Below are 7,662 nucleotides of genomic sequence, written 5' to 3'. Positions count from 1 at the left end.
AAAAAGAAGTTGGTAATACTACAGCAAATATTAGCGTGGAAATATTAATCATGGGTAAATAAAGAGATGTAGATAAACTATATCCTTTTAAAAAATTTGAAATCGCTAATAAAATAGTTAAGTTTTAAATTTTAAAAGGTTTAAGTTTACTAAACATTGTTATATGAAATAAGATTAGTGTAACTTGAGTTTTCTTCTATAAACGTTATAACATTGATAACAATGACAAACTACTATTTAATTTCAAGTTGGTTATGGCTCATTATAATTTGAAAGTATTCATTCATCGTATTGCACTAATCGAAGTACACTAAATAATTTTATTGTAGTTCAAATTTACATAAAATGGTTACAACTGTGATTAAATTTTTACGTAATTTATCATGATAAGTTAATATTAGTTACAAATATAAACATTATGCGAAATTAATTGCGAAGGAAAAATATCAGTAAATATTAAATCATATATTTTTTCAATTTTCGTTACAGTCTTTATTTTTTTTTTAATATTTAGCTTAACAAGGTACAGTTAATGTCATGTCATTAAGCGTACAATTTATTATTTAAGACTGCAGTCTGAAATTGTTTTTCATTAAAAGACATTTTAAAATATTAAATAAAGTATTTTTTTTTTTAAATTTTAATAAAAGCATTAGTAGAAAATTATAATAGGATACACAGTGCATAGCCATGATTTCTTGTCTAAAAGGGAGACATAGTCAAAAAAAACTTAAAAACTCATATTTTAGTCTTTTTTTGCTCACCACTTTATTTTAGACATAAATATTACGGTCGGGTGAAATCATGGCACTCGCATCGAAGATAAAATATTAAGAATAAAATCATTAACAGTAAATAATAAATTATTACGTGGAAATTATTTCATAAAAAGTTCCATACATTTTTTTACATTATACTACTGTGACAAGTCTGTATCTAGGGGTGGCTCAGGAAGGCAATACTCATAAAAATGTATTATTTACAAATATTCTTATACTACAGCTCATCAAAAATTGTTTTTTTTTTACTATTTATATTTATTGTTTGTTTTGAAGCAATTTGTTGAATAATTTTTACCAATTTTTTAACTATCAACTTATCCTATAATAATTATTTGTATATTAATTATGTCATAATACAGGTAAAGATTAACTTTTAACGTAAACGGTGAAAACTTTTATATTTATATAAATTGTGTACATTTTTGTGCCTTAGAAAAATAGCTATTTATTTCTTTTAAATAAGGTGTGTACGGTAACTAGCAAATATTTTATTATCTATACAGTAGATGGCGCTTTTGTTGAATCGAAAGTTATGTGACAAACATCATTTCTTTATTTAACAAGATACACTATTTTACTCATTCTACTTCATTTCAGCTTAGTGTTTACGAAAGACAACATGTGTTCCTAAAATCACCTTGGGCCTTGTTTATTTCATGTTATAACTGTTTTATGTTATACACTTATAGACAATTAATATTTCTTGGAGTATTATGACTTTTATTTAATGAACCAAAATTACTTAGTTAACTATTATAGAGGGGGTTATTGTAAGTGTGATGTCACGATACTAATACTTAAACCATGTTAGTTATTTTCACTATTGGTTATCAGTGACCACTAACATGTACATTAGGAATCAAATTAATAAACTGAAGAACGTTATCGTTTTACACGCATTTGCATAAGTACATCGAATACTGCACAGGAATCATTAGGCATTAGGTTCGCTAAGCAGTCGAACGTTGTTTTATTGGTTTAAACGCGTTCGATAGCCATACACGTATTTGGATAAAAACTAATGTAAGTATTCTAAAATTTATGTAATAAATTTCAGATTGAATAAAAAGATCAAAATGTATTAACAATTTTACAAATTTGCTAGAACTAACATATTATTTATTTACTTTCCGAGTCCTTCAATTTTTTTAAATTAAAGTCATTGATATTTTATAAGTAATAAAATTTAAAATGTTACTTATTTGTAGATAATATTATTATTATTAATTTGATTTTTTGAATTTTGGTGTACTCTACTTTAAAAAGTAAATGTTTTATATCTTTTATATTTAACAGTGATGCGTGGGTGTAGTGATAAGTAAGTTAAACTGTTAATAATTTTCGAATGATTTGATTGTAAATAAAAATTGTCATTGACACTGCGACTAGTTATCACAATTCAACAGTAAAGCAGCTGTGACCTGCAAGGTTGCGCAAGGTGAACAAGTTTTGAGGTTATGTGGGTCATTCGTGAGCGCGATTATTTAACATCTCAATTTTTCCCATGGATAGAATGTCCCTCATTTTAATTGAATTCTTTAATAAATTATTCTGATACTGTGCTTTTATTAATTCAATTAAATTAATATTTCAACGTGTAGTAATATTTAAAATCTATTTTTTCAGACAAATAAAAAATATATTTCAATATTATATTAATAGTTAATGGTTCTCAGTAATTTTTATGTTCAACAATCATCAATTAATATTTAATTCAATTAATGAGATGTGTGTAATGAAAATAATAAAATATTAATAAATTTTAAAAACTATTAAGTAGAATATTTTTATTCAATGTACAGAGTGATTTTTTTATCTTAACTTACTTTTTAGAATAGGAAAAGCCAAACGAACAATAATAACATGTTTAAAAGTCATAATTATTATTAGCAAAAATAAACAAATTGTAGTGTTTTTACTATTATTTTGAAAACCAAAGGAATTATTTTTATATATTTGAAATAATGGATATTAAATTTATAATTATTACCAATATAATTATTTTCCAAACACAATAAATTTTTATTTTCTTAGCATTATAATTTTCTATTAATTGATATAACAACTAAATTTATTTCTAACATTTATTATAATTACTAATATTTACAAATAATAAAAATAATTACTTTTTAAATTAATGACTTTTGCAATTTATATGGGTCTATAATTAGTATTATTGTTTTATGATTATGTATTATTAACACGAAGTTTAGTAATGTTTTAATTTCATGGTAAGATGTGTTAATTCATTATCAAGTAGGATTTGTACCAAACATGGGTGTATTTATGAAAAGCTATTATTAAACAATTCTATTTTTTTTTAAACATGGCAAAAATTAATTTAACATAAAATTTTATTAAATAACACTAACATTGAAAAAAATCCATAACTTGAATTAATCATCTAATGTATTCTATATTTGAGTCAAATATTATATAGAATAGTCCACTTATTTAAATTAAAGAAATATTTAATAACATAGCTTGCAAAATCGCAGTTGCCTTATAATTAGTGCGTCTTTCATTTTAGTTTCGATGCGAAGAGGAGGTTTTAATTTTACTATAATGTGTTTTTTAAAAAAAAATTGTTTTTGTGTCTGTTATCGTATTTTCTAAGCTCTCGCCTAACCGATTTCTTTCATTGATATGTCAATATATCGCAAATCGTATCTAGTCGAAGACATTACTATATTTTAGTTTTTAGCTTCGATGCAAAGCTGAGAAGGTATTTTATTGTGACTATCATTTATTTTCTCTGCTCTCACTTGATCTACTTTTTTTAACGATACGTCAAATGATTACAATTCGTGTCTAGTTGAAGATATTTCCCTCAAAAATGAAAAAAAAATTCTAATTTATCAATTAAACAGTTAGTTATTACATCGTCTCCATAAAGACAATTAAAATCATTCATTTCTAATGTTTTCAAAGTATTTATTGATAAATCAAGTTCGATATCATAGGTTTCAATTACAAAATTAAATCATTTTACTTTGTAATTTAATAAATTTTTTACTCTATTTATGTATACTATTACTAGACTGTAATATTCCAAATTTTATGGTAACATGTTGCTATATAAATAATTTCTAAAAAATAGTGATTTTTGGTTTTTCCTGAATTGATGGATTTTTAGATCTTTTTAACAACTTTTTAATAGTTTTATTGGTTAAAGTAAATCATTAAAATTAATTCAGTTCTGAATATTTCCATTATAGAACCTTATTAAACACCAAAAGTTACTAGGAAATGATTACTATTATTTTTATTTGAGTTAATTATTACGATTGAAATGCAAAAAAATATTGAGTTTTTCTGATAAATTTATTATAAATAGTAATTATAAAATTTCCTGACTGCATATTAATCTTAACGATACAATTTTTTAATTCTCATAAAATTTCCTATTTAATTATGTCAATTTTAAACTTGCAAATTAAGCTAAAAGCTATAATAATAAATTAATATTTTTTAATTATAAATTTTCACAAAAATCAATTTCAAAGGATTAAAAAAATTGGTTAAATATGTCATATTCCTAATTTTTAACATATTAATAATCAAAATCAGTATTAATTTAAAACAATTTTTTTTTGTTTTTAATTATTTGTTTTTGTATGTAAATATTTATTTATAATAATATTATTATAGTTATAATATTAAAACTTAGAGGTGATAGAAAAAGTCTAATTACACATTTGAAAACATCGCGAAAAGTTGATTTAGAAAAGTATATTTTTGTTTCTGATGAAAGTTCCTTATAGTCCAGTGTATAAAACTTATAACTTTGTTATAAGTAACGAAAATTTTTTATTGAAAAGTATTGCATTAAGCCCTTTAAATTTTTATACGCGTTAATAATAAAGAAATATACAACTACTTTATTATTTTTATAATATTTCTGTAAAAATTACAATATTAAAAATTTGAATATCAATTTTATACTAAATTTAATTACTATAATTGATATTTATTCATATATTATAATAATACTTATAATAATATACACTTATCCAATATCACCTTAATTTTTTTTTTTTAATTTTTGGTCATTAAAATTATTTTATATCCCTTTCCTTTGTTTTTTAAATTTGTATTTTCTTAACGTTCATTCATTCTACAAATTAAAACGTGTGTATAGTTTGATTTTGGTGGAGAAAGTTAGGAGTTACCATTTTTTTTTTTTTTATGAAACCTTTTATCTTATTTTTTATATTTTATGTGAATTATAAATTGAGGTGTATTAAATTTAGTTATTGTAAATTTTTTTTTTTTGCAATCATTAAAATATTGTGTTAAACATAATATATTATTACGACTATAGTTTTACAAAATCCCGTTTGATTGAATAAGGTGAACTACTTTGTTCAGTATATTGTTAGTTAGGTAGTTTCAAAGCTAAAAATTGGGCAGGGGGTTTTACTGACTGCAATTTTTATTTTATTAGTTTTTAGGTAGCAATCTCGTTTATTTAAAAATGGACTTAAATGATAATATATATACATTAGTTGGATAGTGTAATACACCTACGCCTGTTCGGATGACTTTAAAAAAAACTTAATACTCAAGTCAAATGTTAAAAGTATATGAGGATGTTATACATGATAATTAGTGACACTCCCTTGATATGACATAGTTTTATATCGAATATAAATTATAGATTCTTAACTTTTTTTTTATGTAGCATGTTATATGTTGGAAAATAAAACTCAATATATCAAAATATATAACAAGGTATAGCTTCAATATTTTGATGTTTTTCTTATATATTACGATGAAAATCATGCACTAAAAACATTCGATGTTATAGAACACTTTCCTTTTAATTTTTTATTTAACATGAAAATTTATACAAACTTAAAATATTATTTTTCGTTTCTTCTGTACTAAATTACTTAAAATTATTCCAACTCGTATTTTTTTTCATTGATGATTTTGACCGCACAAATATGTACCTGAAAAATAAATTAATCATAGAAATTAATTATAAATACATAACATTGGTTCAATTATATGGACTTTAGACAGTTAAATAAAAGTTCATATAATGTGATCCAGATTGTAGTCAATTTTTTATATCATATTACATATAACAAAATAAAATACAAAATTCACATAAATTATAATCATCTAGTAATATTTTCTAAATAAATATATGCATACATACAGTGTGAGAATAAAATAGATTATGCTGATACAGCTGTCAAGGTCTAAAGTCATAAGTTATAAGAAGACTGAGACGTTTTCAGAAATTTGGCGCACAGGTGCTGATGTGTTGCCACCCCTCCATAACATTTTTTTTGTAAGCAAATAAAAAAAATTACTATCAAAGTAAATTGTTATGGTGACCAAAAAAATTCAAATATATCTAATAATTTGGAGGGAGTTATTCCTCTTACCCCTTATTTGCATCACTGTTTTCCATCTACTGAGCTAACCTTCCGTTGACCATCCTTTATGATGGTACTTTTGCATGGTAATTTATAAGGGCACGGTTATATATCACATATAGCTCTGTTATTCATAAATCTTGTCTATAGCGTAGTGCAATCTTAAAATATTATTGATAAAAAAAAATTAACCAATTTATACCATTATCTATTAACAGAATGTGTGCTAAGTAACAATTTAATACCACCCTTTAAAAATTGCCGCCTGGTGCGATCATTATTCTTAATAAGTCACTATACAGACTTAAAAGAGCGTTGTCTTTATTTAGTTATTATTATTTTTTATAAAGGAGATAAGCAAATGATTTTTAAAACATCAATTTTAATTCTTAAATTTAATTGTGTTGTTGAATGTCTTATCAACCGACTTGATTGTTACATTTGTAACAACTTGAAGAATACTAAGTTTGAATTAAAAGATAATGAACAACTTAGTTTATGTCAAAATTGTTGTAAATATTTGTTTGTTTTCAATTGATTGTTTTCATACTGTCGAGAGGTTGAGTAAAAGAGAAACCATAGAGTATCAAATTATGTCTACAATTAAATTGCATTTTTATCTAATTAATTGTATTTTAAATTAAATAGTGTCGCTAAAAGTGTTCACTTATTGCATAATTCTATCTAGTATGTACTTCATTAATAAATAGCAATTATAGAAAATCTATGAAAAGGAGCTACTTATTAATAATGTGTTATATATTTACTTTTTTATTTACTGAACATTAGCATATTCTTATTTGTAACAACTTTTCCGATGTTTTTCTTCTATTAATAAATTAAACATTTATTACCCCATTTAAATATACTAATAGTGTGTGACTTTATTTTCAAAAATTATCCTATAAATATTAAACGTATTACTAAAATATATCTCTAGTTAATTTTAAGTTAACCTTCAATTGTTATTGAATTTGTATTGAACTTTTGAAGGACACGGAAGTTATGGAGGCAAAATAATAAACTTAAAAAATTATGTGCTCAATATCAGTTCAGTAAACTTTTTAAATAAAAATTATGCTAATGAATAGAGATAGAGTAATTTTTTCTAAACTTATAAAAGTTATAATTATTTATATATCAATATTATTGTACAATAATTCATTTACTAATTTAATGAATTGTTTGATTGATTATAAGTATCAGATAGTTTTGACATTAATACGATAAAATGTTTAATAATCATGATGTGATTATTAATATAATAATGTTATCATACATTTCTTTCGCGATTTACTATCATCACGGTTAATTTGATTTGATGGACTGTTTTTTAAACGATAAATTGTATTTCTTATCTATTTATAAAAAACAATTTTCATTTTATTATTAAATGAAAATTAAAAACTTAAAAAATATTACTTATTTTAAATTTTACAAATAATTTGAAAGAATAATTGTATTTGTTCATCTCAGACATATTTCAAAGG

The 7,662-nt window shown here is 22.9% G+C and overlaps 1 protein-coding gene across 2 annotated transcripts in view; it reads left to right on the top strand.

Annotated features, from left to right (window-relative positions):
• Nucleotides 1–1,381: 1,381 nt before the first annotated feature.
• The window catches only part of LOC126905389 (pyruvate carboxylase, mitochondrial), a 34,142-nt gene continuing 27,861 nt past the window's right edge, over nucleotides 1,382–7,662 (top strand). The window contains exon 1 of one of the 2 annotated variants that reach the window (XM_050685034.1): nucleotides 1,382–1,805. The gene's annotated coding sequence lies outside the window, so the exon portion shown is untranslated. The remainder of the gene's footprint in view (nucleotides 1,806–7,662) is intronic. The other variant, XM_050685036.1, reaches the window with a different exon arrangement.

The sequence above is a fragment of the Daktulosphaira vitifoliae genome, unplaced genomic scaffold (genome assembly GCF_025091365.1).
Source record: "Daktulosphaira vitifoliae isolate Bord-2020 unplaced genomic scaffold, ASM2509136v1 Scaffold_4, whole genome shotgun sequence".
Taxonomy (NCBI): domain Eukaryota; kingdom Metazoa; phylum Arthropoda; class Insecta; order Hemiptera; family Phylloxeridae; genus Daktulosphaira; species Daktulosphaira vitifoliae.
The sequence above is the reverse complement of the archived record's forward strand: the minus strand, read 5'-3'. Positions and strand labels throughout refer to the sequence as shown.